The 18,798-nt window shown below is 37.5% G+C and overlaps 1 long non-coding RNA gene across 1 annotated transcript; it reads right to left on the bottom strand.

Annotated features, from left to right (window-relative positions):
* Window positions 1–563: 563 nt before the first annotated feature.
* LOC140595922 (uncharacterized) lies at window positions 564–9,342 on the bottom strand. The gene is made up of 2 exons (XR_011997887.1): window positions 9,268–9,342; window positions 564–4,205 (listed from the first exon to the last, which is right to left on the bottom strand). It is a non-coding gene; the product is annotated as an uncharacterized lncRNA (long non-coding RNA).
* Between the last annotated feature and the right edge of the window lie 9,456 nt (window positions 9,343–18,798).

An 18,798-nucleotide genomic window follows, 5' to 3' on the forward strand; every position in this document is an offset into this window, starting at 1 on the left:
ATTTTAATGAATCCACTCAAATTAAAATATTGAACATAAACAATAGGGTATCAAATAATGCCTAGGAAAATAAGAACTGTGGCAATAGAAATAATAATTTGCACTAACCATTAAGAGCTCCTTCCTTAATCTTGACAACTCCATTAGGTAGATGTTATTAGTAGTGTTTTATAAGGAGAAAACTAAACCTCAAAGAGGTTGAATAATTTTCATACAGTCACACATCTAATAATTGGTAGAGTCAGGACTCAAATCCAGATCTGTCTGGTTTCAAACCTCTTGATGACAATGCTGCATTACTACTTACATTCAGAAACTCAGATTACCAGGATGCCTGGGTGGTTTAGCAGTTGCGCTCCTTCCTGCCTTTGCCCCAGGGCCTGATCCTGGGGTCCCAGGAATGAATGCCATGTCGCATGGAGCCTGCTTCTCTCTGAATGAATGCTATGTCGCATGGAGCCTGCTTCTCTCTCTGCCTATGTCTCTGCCTCTCTTTTTCTGTGTGTCTCTCATGAATAAATAAGTAAAATCTTAAAAAAAAAAAAAAAAAAAAACAACTCAGATTATCGTATAAAGATTTATTTGAAATTTGGTTTTGATTAGGGCAAGGAATAAAGAAAAAGTCACATTATTAGGAAAAATTTATATTTGGATTTTTCAAGAGCATACTAAAGTATGTATAGGATAGTAATATATCAATAGCAAGGACACAGGGCTCAAGCCTTGTCAATTTTTCACTCTTTGCCCCCCCCCCATTAAAAAACCTATTGTGATATGGTGCTTTATAAAGAAATATATATTTGGTATTTTATACTTATTCCTAGCACAAAGTCCTAAATCCTTGGACCTTCCTAAGGAGAAGCTAAGGGAGATAAAGGTGTCATTTATTATTCATAACAGGCCCCTTTTAACCACACTTGAGTTTATATTAGGTGATTTTTGGAAAGCTCCTAAATGACCACAGGATAGGGGTAGTTAGTTTCCAGAGGAGCCAACCATATGGCCAGAAGATTAGAACTTTCGGTCTCACCTTTCAACCTCTGGGGAGAAGCCAGGGACTGGAAGTTGAATTAATAACCAATAGCATATGATTTAATCAATCGTGCATATATAATGAAGCCTCCATGAAATCCCTAGGGGACCAGCTTCAGAGAGCTTCTGGGTTGGTAAACACATGGAAATGCTGGGACGGTCGTATGTCTTGCAAGGGCATGGAAGCTCCACACCCTTTCCCCAGCACCTTGCCCCATGCAGCTCTTCCATCTGCTTGCTCCTGAGTTGTATCCTTCGTAATGAACTGGTAATGTAGTAAATACACTGTTTTCTTGAGTTCTGTCAGCGATTCTAGTAGATGATCAAATCTGATTGAGGGGATTGTGGGAACCTCTGATTTATACCCAGTCAGTCAGAAGCCCAGGTGACAACCTGAACTTGTGATTGACATCTGAAATGTCGCAGCAGTCTTTTAAGATCGAGCCCTCAACTTGTGGGATCTGATGCCGTCTCCAAGTAGTGTCAGAATTGAATTGAATTGAATTGTAGGATACCCATCTTGTGTCCACAAAGAACTGGAGACTTGCTTAGCATGGGAAAACCACACGCACACTTGGAACTTATTCAGTGAGCAGTGAGTAGAGGAGGAAAACAGGAGTTTTCACATTATACCAAACTCAAGTCGTTTTCTCGGAGTTGGTTTTTGGAGGAACTCAAATAAAGATGCAAGATGCTTAAGTTCTTATTCCACATATTTTTGCATAATATTAATTTTTCACAGTGACAATATACTCATGCAGGACTTATGTCATTCAAAAAATATAAGAAAAAATATTAACTTAGCCAATTCACACCTATAAATTTGGAATGTGGTCTTAGGATTTTACATTTTGTTTTACTAAGGGAAGACCTCGTAAATGGTAACCAGTGTCTTCATGCCCATCTGAGTCTCTCAAAATTTAGAGCTAGCATCCTACAAATATTTCCAGCTTATTCTACTCTTAACTTTTCACATTTAGATACTGATAATATAGAATCACAGGAAAAGATTTCTGAGATGCAGTTTTGTAGATTTATACATACATAAAATTTTGCTGATTTTAAATCTGCTACCCCTTTGGAAAAAAAGCATGAATGGAATTTATTTGTGTTTCACCTTAAAATGTTTAAAGTCCCATGTACTATACTACTATAATTAAAGAACATAGAAAATCATTAACTCTGGAGAAGATGTGAGTGTTAATCACTAAGAAGAATATTGGGTAAGTGTGCAGAGCTGGATATGTAATGCAGTGAATGACCAGGACGTAATTTCAACAACCGGTTGAGTTCAAGAAATATCGTTTGTTTCTACTCGACACTGAGAACTGTTTTTCAAACAAGAAGCAGGAAGTTGAGTGCCTCGTCTAAAAGGGAACATATGCGGGCAGCTCAGGTGGCTTGGCGGTTTAATGCTGCCTTCGGCCCAGGGTATGATCCTGGATACCCGGGTTCAAGTCCCATGTAGGGCTCCCTGCATAGAGCCTGCTTCTCCCTCTGCCTGTCTCTGTCTCTCTCTCTGTCTGTCTCTCTCTTAAAATTAAAAAAAAAAGAAAAAAAAGAAAAAATAAAATAAATAAAAAAATAAAAGGGAACATATGCTTAGGAACAGAAAGAGGGTGGTCTAAAAGGGATGTGACACCCTGCAGAAAAGCTAGAGTTAAAAATGGAACTGGCTGAGGTATTTACATGATAAGTCTATTATTTGAGAGACTAGTATACTCCAGATAAACCAGAGAAACAAACCCCAGTGGGTCAGCAAATGGATAATGTTCACCACAGTTGATGCTGATGGGAAAGTAGAAAAGGGATATTGATTAGATGATACACAAAGTAACTGTAGAATGGTGGAATTATGAGTAGCAGAGGAAGGGTTTTCAGTAAACACTCATGTCAGAAACTGACTACTCATCAAACTTCATAGATTCTTATAAAACTACCATGGTAACAACGACAGAAAAGAAGGTGCCTAAATGCAGGTGGGGGTGGGCAGCAGGCATCCTTCTATAATTGAAGAATTATTCAGCCTGCATCTGTTCAGGAGCAAAAAGGAATAAATGCAGCCATAACCCTGGAAAAGCATAAAGACGTGTCATAACCAGTGTTTTCATATCCGTCCAAATCTTAGTGGGGTGGAAGCAGTAATTAAGGCCAGAACTGCATAGTATGTAGGACTATGCTCGATTCCTTCATTAATGTGAGCTCCATTGTTCTCAATTATATCTTTATAACATCCCAAATCAAAATTGCTCCCTTGATTAGTAATGGTAGGTACTTGACACACCAGGAATCAACAGACGATTAGTAGTCAAGATGCTAGTGCTCAGGACACTACATACCTATACTTGGTGAGTGGCACAATTTATAAAAATTTCCTAGACGGGGAATTGAGAGCATGTGCTGAAAGAAAACAAAAGTTTGGAACAGTGAGAAAGGACTCTGAATCCATCTGTTCAGGTTTAGCAGTGTCATATGTCTGTTAGTTCAGAATAAGTGAAGAGTACCAAAAAAGTAGAATTCATCTTTCTGCTGGTAAACATACTTAAAATAATTTGAATTATTTTGAATTGATGTAACTTAAAAAAGGCCTGAAAGCTTAGTACAATGTTTTCTGGCACCTTTCAAGAGATCTCTTGAAGGAACATTCAGCCAGCAACTCAGGTCAGAGCAAGATGACATGAAGCCTAGAAGAAAAATCTGGAGCCTCGCTAGTTTCCTAATGATCTATTGCTGCACAACAAACTGAATGGCTCAAATGACGACCATTTTATTTGCTCATAATTCTGTGGCTCAGAAATTTGAGGTGGGTTCTGTGGGGTGGTTCTTCTGCTGATCGCTCATTCTGCTGATGGTCGGTCGCTGGTGTGGTGAGGCCATTGGAGACGCGTGATCAAAGCTGGCCTTGCTCAAAAGTCTGGTAGTTGGTGATGCTTTGGATGGGCCACTTTCTCCGTGTGGTCTCTTACGCTTGAGGAGCAAGCTTGCTGGGATGTTTTTTAGATGGATGGCCGTGTCCCAAGAGGATGAGACCAGAAGATCTTGAAGGCTACGACTCACAAGCCCAACAATATCACTTCAACTGCATTCTATTGGCAAAGCATATCACAAGGCCAGCCAGGTTCAAGGTTACGGAGAAAGACTTTTCTCTCTCGAGAGGAGTAAGTCAGTCACTGCTGTAAAGAAACATTCGTACACAGATGGGAGGAATCAGTGCAGATGTCTTAAAATTTTTTTTTTAATTTTTTTTTATTTTATTTTTTTTTATTTTTATTTATTATGATAGTCAAAGACTAGAGAGAGGCAGAGACACAGGCAGAGGGAGAAGCAGGCTCCCTGCACCGGAAGCCCGATGTGGGACTCGATCCCGGGTCTCCAGGATCGCGCCCTGGGCCAAAGGCAGGCGCCAAACCGCTGCGCCACCCAGGGATCCCCCTTTTTTTTTTTTTTTAATTTTTTTTTATTTTTTTTAAATTTTTTTTTTATTTATTTATGATAGTCACACACAGAGAGAGGCAGAGACACAGGCAGAGGGAGAAGCAGGCTCCATGCACCAGGATGCCTGACGTGGGATTCGATCCCGCGTCTCTAGGATCGCGCCCTGGGCCAAAGGCAGGCGCCAAACCGCTGCGCCACCCAGGGATCCCTCAGTGCAGATGTCTTTATAAACAATTACTACAGCTAGAAAAATGCCTTTCTCCTTTAGATGCTGGGACAGAAGCTGAAAAGGCCACAAGAGGCCTCCATACAAGAGGCCACCAACCGTATTTATAGTGGGATCTTAGAAACAGAGGGGACCACTGAGTATCTAAATGGTGAAAGAGCTTGGGGAAACATTAAGACAAACTGAAGCTCTTTTTATTTAACAAAATACTGGCAATTTTAAATAGTCTAAGACATCCATATTTAACAATCAGATCATTTCCCAAATATTTACTTTGTTTATCTGGAATGCTTTCCTACCAGAGTTTTGGATGGCTGACCTATTCACATTATTTGAGAATAAGCTCTAATTTGCCTCCACAGGCAAACCACCCTAATTAAATTTCATCTTCACATTTTCTCCATAGCAATATCACTATCTGAAATTACTTTAATCTTTACTTATTTATGGTCTGTCTCCCATATTCCAATGTACGCTCCATGAGATTTGAGATTCTTTTCATTTGTTTAGCATAGTAATATCAGCAACTGGTGAGTAGTGCTTGAAAAGGTAGCAAGGTGAGGACAAGATTCTGATAATTATTTCTCCACCAATATCCCAAGTCTGGCCCGAGTATGAATCACTGCTGTAAAGCACAAAGTAGATATCACCATCTCGTCATCCCTGGTCTCAGAGTTTACTAAGTTTTTCCTTACACGTATGCCTGCTTGGGGCTCCCCATTTTATGTCACAGATTCTAGTCTTTAGACTGCATCTAACTGACCTCCATTTCCTTCATTCGTAAACATGAGAGAACAGTCATGTTGCTTATTATGTAAATTAAATGAGGTTCTATTTGTAAAGTACATAATACAGTACGTGGTATAGAACAAGTACTCAATAAATGATGGTTACTATTATTACTATCCACGGTTCAATAGTGAATAATGGCTTGCACACGTCTCCAGCCCAATCAATATTCTGTCCATTTTGTTGTTTTGTTTTAAGTTCCCAATTCCAGTCTTCTATTTCTGAAGGTTTCTCTAACTCTTCAGAAGTCCCTAGAAAAAAATCTGATTATTGATTTTACAATTTTTTAATGTCCAAAAAGAAATACAACACCAGAGTCAGAATAACACACAGAGTATCAGCTAAGATGTTCTTATACATGTGACCACTGGGGTCTAGCCTGCCTAGCCAACAGTCTTTCCAGTTTTCTTCATCTTCTGGTATTCTCGCCAATTTCCTCCCCTTTCTCCACGAAACCCAGGGACTCCTCCATCTAGGTTTCTGTTGCTCAGCTAGCTGGTGACCTCCCTATGTTCTCTCTTCCTTATAATGCCATATTACAGCAGTGAGTTACTGCTGTTAGTAATGACTTTTTAAAAGACTATCCATGCCCTGGACATTTTATTATCTTACTGTTATTAATGCTATTGTAATGATTTCCAGTCACATTTTGTAGTCACAGCATGAAATCCTTCTCATTAAGCTACAATTGCATTAATGTAACAGCTGAACCATTCTGAATCTGAAAAGCCTGCTGTGTTTATCCTGGGAGGGTGTTTTCCTTAGAAATAAGGACATTGGTTTGCTCAAATAACAGGCTCCTTCTCATCCTCCTGTTAAATTCCTCTTTATTCTTCTTGGTATGTTAGGTACCATCTCGCTGGTGAGGACAGCATGTGATTATATTCTTGTCACCTTCCTTAGCACTGATTGGTCCCTTCAAAACCCCTCAAGAAAAAAAAAAACACCCCTCAAGATAGAGCATTATCTTGAACTCATTGGGCCATTTCACTGCTTGCATGTCTAATAAGGAAGATTTTTCTTTACATTTCTCAACTGTTCTCAAACAGTCCCTTTTTCTTCTTTATTCTCTCTGTAAGGGAGCAATTAATGAACAATTAGGCTCAGTCATTGCACTTGGCTGACATCAACAGCTAGTGGTGGGTCTAATGACATAAACCCTGTCTTCGTGATTCTCCACACAGAGCTCAACAAACCACCCTCAGGAAGAGAGATGGGACCTTGTTGGCTATTTCAGAGGAAAGCTCTGCTAAACTAAGAAAAATGAGGTCTAGCTATTAACAAAGTAAATTTTTATTTTTTTTTCCTCTTGGTAAAAAACCTGACATAGGAATTTTTATATATGATGATTGTACCATGATGCTTGATAAGAGACCTCATCAATGATATCACAGTTTATTAAAATACTGAAGAAAGTATGTGACTTTGGTGCCTTAATGAAAAACATGGTCTGTTTTGAACACTTGGAATGTTTTATACACAGTAAGAGCTATACAAAAATGGGGCGCCTGGGTGGCTCAGTTGAGTAGGTGTCTTGATTTTGACTTAGGTCATCTCAGGGTTGTGAGATCCAGCCCCAGGTGGTGCCCCATATCATGGCAGGCAAAGAGCCCCAAGGAGTCCTGCAGAGAGCCCCTCACTGGGGCTAGAGCCTGCTTAAGATTCTCTCTCTTCCTCTATGCTCCCCCTCCCCCCAAAAAAGAGTTAAACTGAAGAGTTTTTAAAACTTAGGAGTATAAAAAAACTATGTGACCTGCCTCTCGCTGGAATTCTTTTTGGTACAAGAGTGAGGGGCAGCATCTAAGTTTCTCTTTAGTTCAGATAAGAATTATTTTGCCTAGTGGCCTTATCTTTTACAAGGAAAACAACATTTTTAATGATAAATTCTGAAAAAAGAAGAATAAAAAAATGACATTGGCCAGAGACTTATGTAAGCGACGCAAAAAGATTTCTAAAAAAGGCCCATTTGTTTAGTTGAGCATTTTATTGGCTTTGCATAGGCCAAGATGTATCTCAATCTGACTTTGGCAGTAGGAGATACTGAGCTAAATGACTCTTCATTTAGGAGTGGGAGGAACTGAGGTTTTCTTCCCTAGAATAGAGGACAGAAAAGTAAGAAGAATAAGAAAAGTACAGGAGGCTGACATCAGGTTGAGTTGTTTTTTGTTACTGTGATATAAGAATCTCTGCATATTACCACCTTCAGCAAAGGCAGCTCTGCCTATGTGAGTATCTCGGCCTCTGTGAGTTTTCAGTGGCCATTGGGATGAAGACCAAAATTCACAACTGGGTTAACATGACAGAAAAAGGCAACATGAGCAGAAAGGTGCATGAACTATAAATAGACTAAGTAAACGGAAGTAGGAGCTCCAAACCAGAAAAGATTACAAGATCACAAGACTTCAGGGAATACATATACATCTTAATTTTGAACAGCTACCATCCAGAGGATAATGATGGAAAGTCAGGCTCATCCATGTCTTAGGTGGCTCAGGAGGACAAAGATGATATCTGAGATAACACAAGTTATGTTTCACAATTTCATTAAAGAAAAAAAATACGGGATGCCTGGGTGGCTCAGTGGTTGAGCGTGTGCCTTTGGCTCAGGGCCTGATCCTGCAGTCCCGGGATCGAGTCCCACATCAGGCTCCCTGCATGGAGCCTATGTCTCCCTCTGCCTACATCTCTGCCTCTCTCTCTCTCTCTCTCTCTCAGTCTCTCATGAATAAATAAATAACATCTTTAAAAAAGAAAGAAAGAAAGAAGAAAGAAAGAAAGAAAGAAAGAAGAAAAAGAAAGAAAGAAAGAAAAAGAAGAAAGAAAGAAGAAAGAAAGAAAGAAAGAAAGAAAGAAAGAAAGAAAGAAAGAAAGAAAGAAAGAAAAAGAAAGAAAGAAAGAAAATACTGGTTGAGCATCTGCCTTTGGCTCGGGGTTTGATTCCCCGGGGTCCTGGGATCGAGTCCTGCAGCTGGCTCCCCATGGGGAGCCTGCTTCTCCCTCTGCCTGTGTCTCTGCCTATCTCTCTGTGTCCCACATGAATAAATAAATAAAATCTTTAAAAAAAAAAAGAAAAAGAAAAAGAAAAAAATATTAAGTATTACTTATAATCTGAATTATTCTTAAATTGAGTTCTAATATGCCCTGGCAATCCTTCTACTTGTGCTTGGCATATTTATATTTCCATTCTTTTCGTCTGTTTCCAAATCTTCGCTGCTCTTTTCAAGCCCCCTTTTTGGTTCCCTACTATTCACCCTTACTTTTTGCAGACGATTTCACTTCCTGATTAATAAACTTGAAGCCATCGGATATTATTTCCCTAAACTCTTACCCTTCTCTGCACATACACCTGTATCTACAAAACCCTAATTTAATCTGAGAGGAAGCCTCTCACCTATTCCAGACTTATTACCTTTTCTCTTTTACTACATACCAACTTCTGTTCTCTACTAACAACGTGTTCTCAGACTAAATCAATTTCTCTTGTACTAGAAATAAACTCCTTTAACTCATATTCCCTCAAATTCTCCCCTTTATCCGTTTTCCCTTCTTTAGGTAAGCACAGTCTTTATTTTCTCACAACACACTTATTCTCAATTGAACAAATATTACCTTTAGCAACTACTACATATCAGGCACTGTGCTATGTGCAACAATTACAAAATGCCTCTCTTCTCACCATTCCACTGAAACTGTACTAGAGATTTCCATAGACCTCCTAAATGCCAAATCCAAGGGATATGTTTCTTGACCTTTCTGAAACATCTGGTAATTTTGTTCATTCTTACCTTCTCGCAATTCTTGTAGACTGTGACAGTTCATTCTCCTCTTTTACTTCCTTGACAGTTTCTTTTTTATATATTCTTGGTGGAAAAAGATACAGACAAGGGTAAAGTGAAAATTACTATGGGGGAGGGGGATATTATTCTGCCAAATTTTTCCATTGCAAAAAGTGGTAGGACCACAACCTATGTGCAGTCTGTTAGGGGCACAAACTTAGACTCAGCAGATACATGTATTTTGAGAGCAGGGTTTTTGATGTCTTCACTACATTATTCCTAGCACTCAGAAGAGTTTCCAGCACAAAAAAAAATACCTTTTATAAGAGCACTATTGAGAAATAATTCACATAACATAAAATTCGCCCTTTTAAGGTATACGGTTTGTTTTTACTATATTCACAGAGTTGTGTAACCATCTCCACTATATAATTTTATAACATTTTTATCATCTCAAAAACTTCTTCACCTATTAGCAATCCTCCCCGGGACCTCTAGAAGCTACTAATCTATTTTACATCTCTATAGATCTGCCTATTCTGGACATTTATATAAATAGAATCATATATAATGTGTGGTCATTGCTCGCCTTTTTTTTTTTTTTTTTTACTTGGCATAGTATTTTTTTTTCTTTTTTCTTTTTTTTTATTTATGATAGTCACACAGAGAGAGAGAGAGGCAGAGACATAGGCAGAGGGAGAAGCAGGCTCCATGCCGGGAGCCCGACTTGGAACTCGATCCCGGGTCTCCAGGACCGCGCCCTGGGCCAAAGGCAGGCGCCAAACCGCTGTGCCATCCAGGGATCTCCCCTTGGCATAGTATTTTCAAGTTTCATCCATGTTGTAGCCCATTATCAGCACTTCATTCCTTTTTATGGCTGAATAATGTTCCATTATATGAATATATTATATTTTGTTTATCCATTCATCAGATGATGAACATTTGGATTGCTTCCACTTTTTGGCTATTATAAAAATGCTGCTGTGAAAAATAATATGTAAGGCTTTATGTGGACATACGTTCTCCACTCTCATGGGTATATGCCAAGGGGTGGAATTTCTGGGTCATATGGTAACTCTCTGTAACATATTGAAAAACTGTCAAACTATTTTTGCAAAGTGGTTGAACCATTTTACAATCCCACTAATGAATAAAAGTTCTAATTCCTCCATATCCTCACTAGTGCTTATTATTACTTATTTTATGTTAGCCATGCTAGTAGGCGTGAAGTAGGGTTAATCTGCATTTCTCAAGCAGTTAACGATGCTGAGCTTTTCTCAAGTGCTTATTGACCATTTGTATAGTCACTAAATATTTTATACATGAATGTAGATAATCATAGACATCCTTGAGGCAGGCTTTCAAGGATGCCATCCAGATTCAATCTTCTATCATTACCTAATGCCCTTCCTTGTGTCTTATTACAGTCTTTGTTTTAAAGCCTATCTTGTCTAATATAAATGGAGCTACTCAGCTTTCTTTTGATTTCCATTTGCATGGAATATTTTTTTCCATCCCTTTACTTTCAGTCTGTTTGCATCCTTATATCTGAAGTGTGTCCTGGTAGGCTGCATATAAACGGGTATTATTTTTTAATCCACTCAGCCACTCTATGTCTTTTGATTGGAGAATTTAGTCCATTTACATTTAAAGTTATGATCAACAGATATGTGCTTATTGCCATTCTGTCAATTGTTTTTGTAGCTGCTTTTGTAGTTCTTTTCTGTTCCTTTTTTCTCTCACTCTCTTCCTTTGTAAATTGATAACCTTCTTTAGTGATAGGCCTGTGTTCCTTTCTCTTTATCTTTTTGTGTATTTGCTATAGGTTTTTGCCTTGTGGTTACTATGAGGTTACTATAACAACTAATAAGAGTTTATTCTGAGTTGATAACTTAATTTGAATCTATTCTAGAGCTCAACATTTTTACACTCCATACATACATGCATGTTTTATGTTTATGATTTCACATTTTACATCTTGTTGTGTATCTCTTAATTAATTTGATCATAGTTATTTTGATTACTTTTGCCTTGTAATCTTTATACTATCTTTATACTATATTAGTTACTTATGTAACTAATCCACTACCTTTACTAAATGTTTACTTTTCCAGTGATATTTCTTCTTTCATATGAGCTCTTGTTACTAATTAGCACCCTTTCTTTTCAGCTGAAAGAAGTCACTTTAACATTTCTTCTAAGACTAATTTAATGGTGAACTCCTTTAGCTTTTGTTTACTTGGAAAAGTCTTTATTCTCCTTTAATTCTGAATGATAACTTCTCTGAGTAGAGTTTTACTGGTTGTAGGTTTTCTTTTTTTCTTTTAGCACTTTGAATATATCGTGTCACTCACCTCTGGCCTGTAAAGTTTATGCTGAAAAATCTGCTGGCACTCTTAGGGAGGTACCCTTATACATGGAAAGTTGTTTTTCTCTTACTACCTTTAGTATTCTTTCCTTGTCTTTAAATTTAGACACTTTAATTATATAGATGGTCTTGACTTACAATGGTTCAACATACAATGGTATGAAAGTAATACACATTTCTACTGAACACACAATATGTATTTACAATGTTGTGAATCTGTACTTTAAATTTTGAATTTTGATCTTTTCTCAGGCTAGTGGGAAATATGCAATACAATACTCTCTCATGATGCTGTGCAATGACAGTGAATTGTAACTCCCAGTCAGCCATGTGATTGCAAGGATAAAGAACTGATACATTTATAACCATTCTATACCCAAGCAACCATTCAGTTTTTTATTTTCATTACAGTATTAAATAAATTACATGAGATATTCAACATTTTATTATAAAATAGGTTTGTTTTAGATGATTTTCCCCAACTGTAGACTAATGCAAGTGTTCTGAGCACATTTAAGGTAGGCTAGGTTAAACTATGATGTTTGGTAGGTTGGGTGTATTATATGCATTTTTGACTTACAATATTTTCCTTTTATTAAAAGATTTTATTTATTTATTTATTTATTTATTTATTTATTTATTTATTTAAGAGAGACAGAAACAGAAATAGTGACAGAGATAGCAAGAGACAGCAAGAGAGGGGAGGAGAGGGAAAAGCAGGGAGCCTAATGTAGGGCTTGATCCCAGGACCTGGGATCTTGACCTGAGCCAAAGGCAGACACTTAACTGACTGAGCCACCCAGGTACCCCTGACTTACAGTATTTTCAATTCACAATGGGTTTATTGGGATGTAACCCTATCATGAATTGAAGAAGATCTGAAATGTGTCTTAAATGTGGGTCTCTTTGAGTTCATCTGTTTTGGTATTTTTTATTTGTTTTGTTTTTAAGAAAGAGAGAGAGTACACACATGTGAGTAGGTGGTGGGGGGAGGGGGTTAGGAGGGAAGGGAAGAAGGAAAGGGAGAATCTTAGGCAGGCTCCACACCCAGCATAGAGCCTAACATGAGACTCAATCTCATGACCCTGAGATCATGTCCTGAGCCAAAATCAAGAGTTGAATGTTTAAATGACTGAGCCACTCAGGTGCCCTTGAGTTCATCTTATTTAGAATTCTCTGGGCTTCCTGGATCTGGGTTTCTGTTTCCTTCCCCAAGTTAGAAAAGTTTTCAGCCATTATGTCTTTGAATGAGACTCCTGCCCCTTCTCACTCTCTTCTCCTTCTGGGAGTACTAAAATGCAATTGTTGGTTTGTTCAATGTTGTGGCACAAGTCCCTTAAACTATCTTCATTTTTTTTTTTCATTCTTTTTATTTTTTGCTGCTCTGATTGGGTCAGTTCCATTGCCCTGTCTTCAGGTTGACTGATCCTTTCTTCTGTTTCATCTAGTCTGCTGCTGAACCCCTCCAGTGTATGTTTTTAGTTCAGTTACTGTATTCTTCATCTCTATGACTTCTATTTGGTATCTTCTTTTATTTTTCATCTTTCTGAAGTTCTCATTGTGTTCATTCATTCTTCTCCCCAACTCAGCAAGCACCTTTATGACCATTATTTGAACTCTTTATCAAGTAAACTACTATAGTCTTTCCAAAGACCTTAGTGGTCAGGCACAATCTTTATGCTCCATAATGCCAGTCTCTTTGGGGAGAGCCTCTGGAGCCTCTTTTTTGCAGCTGATGCCCAAGGCCTGCCCCCTTTGATTTCCTGGTCTTGGTGATCAGAGGGGTTTGCACCCTTGAGTTGCACAGGATCGTAGCAATAGATGTACAGTTCTTGGCAGGCTACCACTTCCAAGGCATGGCACAGGCAGCAGATGGAGGCACACTCCCCAGTCTTTCTGTGAAGAGGCCACTTTGCTTGTTCTGGGGCTTTGAAATGAGGAACAAGCTTCAGTTTTGGCACACACTTAATGGCCTACACAGCTGCTCTCAAGGAATGTAGGCTGTAGATGCCATCTTGGCACTTTTCCTCTGCCTTCCTCTAGCTTGCCAGTATCTCCCAGAAAGAAATTCATACACTCATCCAAAACCTTAAGTTTTGTGATTGCCACCCAAAGGATACTTACAGATCATCTGGCTCTGGTGGCCAATGGGGCTTGTACTTGTGGCCTCTTGGAACAATATATAATAACATGCTTTTAAAAGCTGCTATCTGGGGATCCCTGGGTGGCTCAGCGGTTTCGCGCCTGCCTTTGGCCCAGGGCACGATCCTGGAGACCCGGGATCGAGTCCCGCATCGGGCTCCCGGCATGGAGCCTGCTTCTCCCTCTGCCTGTGTCTCTGCCTCTCTCTCTCTCTATGTCTATCATAAATAAATAAAAATAAATCTTTAAAAAAAATAAAATAAAAAAATAAAAGCTGCTGAGGGCCTGGCTTGAAGTCAGCCTAAATCTAGGTGCTGAGCCCTTTTCCTTAATATGCTGACAGTTAGTAGAACATCCTCAGCTACTAGGAGTTAATCAAAATATAATAGGATACTTGGACAAGCACAGAAGTTTGAGAGGTGAACAAGAGCTGGAGCAGGGCTGAAACAAAAAGTTTTATCTCCTGAACAAGGCTACTTCTTCAAGACCAGAAGTAGTTATTTCATCTGTTGTATAGAAACCAACATAGAGAGGCAAGAAAAATAAAGAAACAAAGGAATATGTTCCAAATGACTATTTTGTTTCCCAGAAAGAAGATACTTATTTAATTTTCAGTGTACAAAATATATATTTTATGGTTTAGTGTTTTGTTTTCATTTTGAGTTATTCTTTGTAATCTCTACACCCAACTTGATACCTTTTTATATGAGCTGAAACTGATATGTGAGCTCAAACTCACAGAGCCCTAAGATCAAGAGTCACATGCTCCACTGACCAAGCCAGGCAGTCACCCCAATTGAGTTACTCCTTGCAGGAAGCATAGTAAAAAGGCTCAGCTGGGAAAATCTGCAGCATTCACACAGTTCATACGATCCCACTCAGTCCCACTTTTGGAATTATGTAGATTGATAAATTCAGGTCACGTCCAGGGTTCTCATCAAGTTGTGTCTCCAATCTTTTCTTATAATTAGATTCACGTCATACGTTTTTGGCAGAAACACCCCAGAACTGGTATAAATGTGGAGAGTGGTATTTAAAATCAAAACCTGGGGTAGATGTACTCACTGCTATTAGCACTCTTTGCTTTCAAACACACACAGTAGAAAAGATTCCTAGAAAGAGTTTTGCTTCCAGTAATAACAGAGTAGCATATATCAGACTAACCCTCCTTGAGATTATAAGTTAAAAATCTGGACATACTATTAAAAATAAAATAGGGATGCCTGAGTGACTCAATGGTTGAGCATCTGCCTTTGGCTCAGGGCATGATTCTGGAGTCCTGTGATCGAGTCCCACGTCAGACTCTGCATGGTACCTGCTTCTCCCTCTGCCTATGTCTCTGCCTCTCTCTCTCTCTCTCTCTCTCTCTCTTTGTGTGTGTGTCTCTATGAATAAATAAATAAATAAATAATCTTAAAAAAGAAAGTTCTTCCCTTAATTTAAAAATAAATAAATAAACAAATAAAATCCTTAAAAAATAGTAATAATATAAAATAATAATATAAGATATATTTAAAAATAGTTGACGGCTTTGGGAAACAATGAAGAGGAAACAAAAACTAAAGGGATGTTAATTCTTGAAATTAGGGAAATATACTTTGTGGCTTTTGCCTGAGGGAAATTCCCAGTCTGTGGAGCATGGGGTAGCTAGAAGTCAAGTAGCAAGCTGTAGTCTTAGTGGCAGGAATCATAAGACAAAGAGTAGAGCTAACACAATGGCTGGAAGTAAAGGGAATGTTCTGAGAATAAGGGAGTCTGAAAATCTGCATAAAAATTCCATCCAAGTCTTTGGATGATCCCAGAACTACGCTATGAAATAGGGAACTAAAGCACCCAGTAGAAAGCAACAGTTAAAAGGATGAGAGTATTTAGAACATATCAGCCACTGTCCATCCAAGGAAGACAGAGTTCTGAGTTTGTATCTAGGCAATTCAACTTCTGCCAAAAATCTAACATTTTTCAGAGATAATATTCAGTGTCCCTATAATGTCTAGCACATAATAAAAAAAAGTATTAACATAAAAAGAAACAGAAAAATATGGCCTATAAACATACTGAAAAAATAATCACTAGAAACCAAGCCTGACTGGACTAAATGTTGGAATTAATAGACAAGGATTTTAAAACAGCTATTAAAATTTAGTCATGATGAATTAAGTAAAAGGCAGAGTAAGTAGAGGGATGCTAAGAGTCTGCTCCAAAAATGAAGACAAAAAAAAAAAAAAAAGATAATTTCAGATAAAACTGACAGAAAAAAGTTTGAGTGAAGTGAAGGAGTCAGTTAAGTGAACTTTCAATAGAAATGACCCCATCTAAACAGTAGAAAGGAGGGAAAATGAAGAAAATAAGTAGACCCTTAGTAGAACTGTGAGAAGATACCAAGTGATCTAACATACATATAATTGGAGTCATGAAAAGAGGAGGAAGAGAGTAAATAGAGGACATAACAGGGGAAAACTTCCCAAGAAAGTATGAAGTACATCATGCCAGCAGGTGGATCAGGTATCATAAATACAAAGAAATCCCCAACTAGGTACATCATAGCCAAATTACTGAAAAACAGAATTAAAGAGAAAATCTTAAAGCACTCAGAAACAAAAAGACATGTAACATAGAACAATGATACAAATGAAGTTAATTTTTCTTTTCTTTTTTTTTTTGACAGATAATTTCTCATAAGAAACTATGGTAGGATAAAAAAAAGAATGTACAGAAATTTGTTACATATCTATACATTAATAATGAAGCAGCAGAAAGTGAAATTAAGAAAATAATTCCATTTACAATTGCACCAGAAAAAATATATAGTAATAAACTTAACCAAGAGATGAAAAGACATGCACTCTGAGAACTATAAAATACTGATGAAAGAAATTCAAGACAATACAAATAAATGGAAAGACAGTCATGCTCACGAGTTGGAAGAACAAGTATTGTTAAAATGTCTATACTACAAAGGCAATCTATAGATTGAATGCAATTCCTATCAAAATACCAACAGTATTTTTCACAGAACTAAAACAAACAATTCAAAAATTTGTATGGAACCACATAAGGCCTTGAATAGACAAAGGAATCTTGAAAAAGAAAAACAAAACTAGAAGTATCACAATTCCAGATTTCAAGTTATATTACAAACTAGAAGTAATTAAAATAGTATAGTACTGGCATTAAAATAGACACATAAATCAATAGAATAGAATAGAATAGAACAGAATATCCAGAAATAAACCCATAATTACATGGTCAATTAATCTTTGACAAAAGAGGAATGAATATACAATGAGAAAAAGACAGTATTCTCAACAAATGGTATTGGGAATAATGGACAACTACATGCAAAAGAATGAAACTGGACCACTTTCTTTCATTTTTCCCAAAACCAAACTCAAGATGGATTAAAACCTAAATGTGAGACCCTAGACCACAAAAATCCTAGAAGATACTAGGGACAGTAATTTCTTTGACATTGCCCATAGCAACATTTTTCTAGATACATCTCCTGAGGCAAGCGAAATAAAAGCAAAGACAAACTATTGGGACTACATCAAAATAAAAAATTTATGCATGCAAAGGAAACAATCAACAAAGATAAAGGACAACCTATGGAATGGGAAAGGATATTTGCAAATGACATATAAAGGGTTAGTATCCAAAATATATAAAGTATCCAAAATATTAAAGAACTTATACTACTTAACAACCAAAACACAAATAATCTAAATAAAAATGGGCAGAAGACATGAAAAGACATTTCTCCAATGAAGACATCCAGATGGCCAACAAACACATGAAAAGATATTCAACATCACTCATCATCAGAGAAATGCAAACCAAAACTACGAGGCTACATCACTTTACACCTGTCAGAATGGTTAAAATAAAAAAATGCAAGAACAACAGGTGTTGGTGAGGATTTGGAGAAAAAGGAACCCTCTTGCACTGTTGATGGGAATGCAAAGTGGTGCAGCCACTCTGGAAGACAGGATGGAGTTTTCTCAAAAAACTAAAAATAGAAGGACTCTACAATCCAGTAATTGCACTACTGGGTATTTACCCCCCAAATACAAAAACACTAATTCAAAGGGATTCATGCACCCCCCCTGTTTATTGCAGCATTATTTACAATACCCAAACTGTGGGAGCAGCCCAAGTGTCCATCAATAGACGAATGGATAAAGAAGATGTGCTAAGGGACACCTGGGTGGCTCAGCGGTTAAGCGTCTGCCTTCAGCTCAGGGCGTGATCCTGGAGTCCCAGGATTGAGTCCCACATCAGGCTCTCTGCATGGAGCCTACTTCTCCCTCTTCCTATATCTCTGCCCCCCCCCCCTCTCTCTTTCTCTCTCTCTCTGTCTCTCATGAATAAATAAATAAAATCTTTAAAAAAAAAAAAAGATGTGATATAGATACATATATAACATATAGTATTATTACTATATGTTCAGTATAGTGATGTGATATATATGTATGTTACATATATGTGCATTACTATAATGTATGTTATATATAATATTATTCAGCTATAAAAAAGAATGAAATCTTGTCATTTGCAACAATTTGAGCTAGAGAGTATAATGGTAAGAGAAATAAATCAGTCAGAGAAAGACAAATACTATATGATTTCACTCATGCGGAATTTAAGAAACAAAAGAAATAAGAAAAGGGGGGGAAAGAGTGAGAGAGAGACAAATCAAGAAACAGACTTAATTATAGAGAATAAACTGATGGTTACCAGGAGGCAGGAAAATGGGGGGTGGGTGAATAGATGGGGATTAAAGAGTACACTTATGACAAAAAATAAATAAAATAAAATAAAATAAAATAAAATAAAATAAATAAAATAAAATAGAGAAACTATGGAAACCAGAGATTCTTCCTTACTGAGTCCCATTTCTCAAGAACACAGGTCATAATATCCCATATTTCTTCATTTGTTTTATCCCACATACATGCACATTAGTCTCAGAATAACAATACTAATACCAATTAGTATAAGTACACTTTCAAATGTTTCTGCTGTGCCAATTT

The sequence above is a fragment of the Vulpes vulpes genome, chromosome 16 (assembly GCF_048418805.1).
Source record: "Vulpes vulpes isolate BD-2025 chromosome 16, VulVul3, whole genome shotgun sequence".
In the NCBI taxonomy this organism is placed as follows: domain Eukaryota; kingdom Metazoa; phylum Chordata; class Mammalia; order Carnivora; family Canidae; genus Vulpes; species Vulpes vulpes.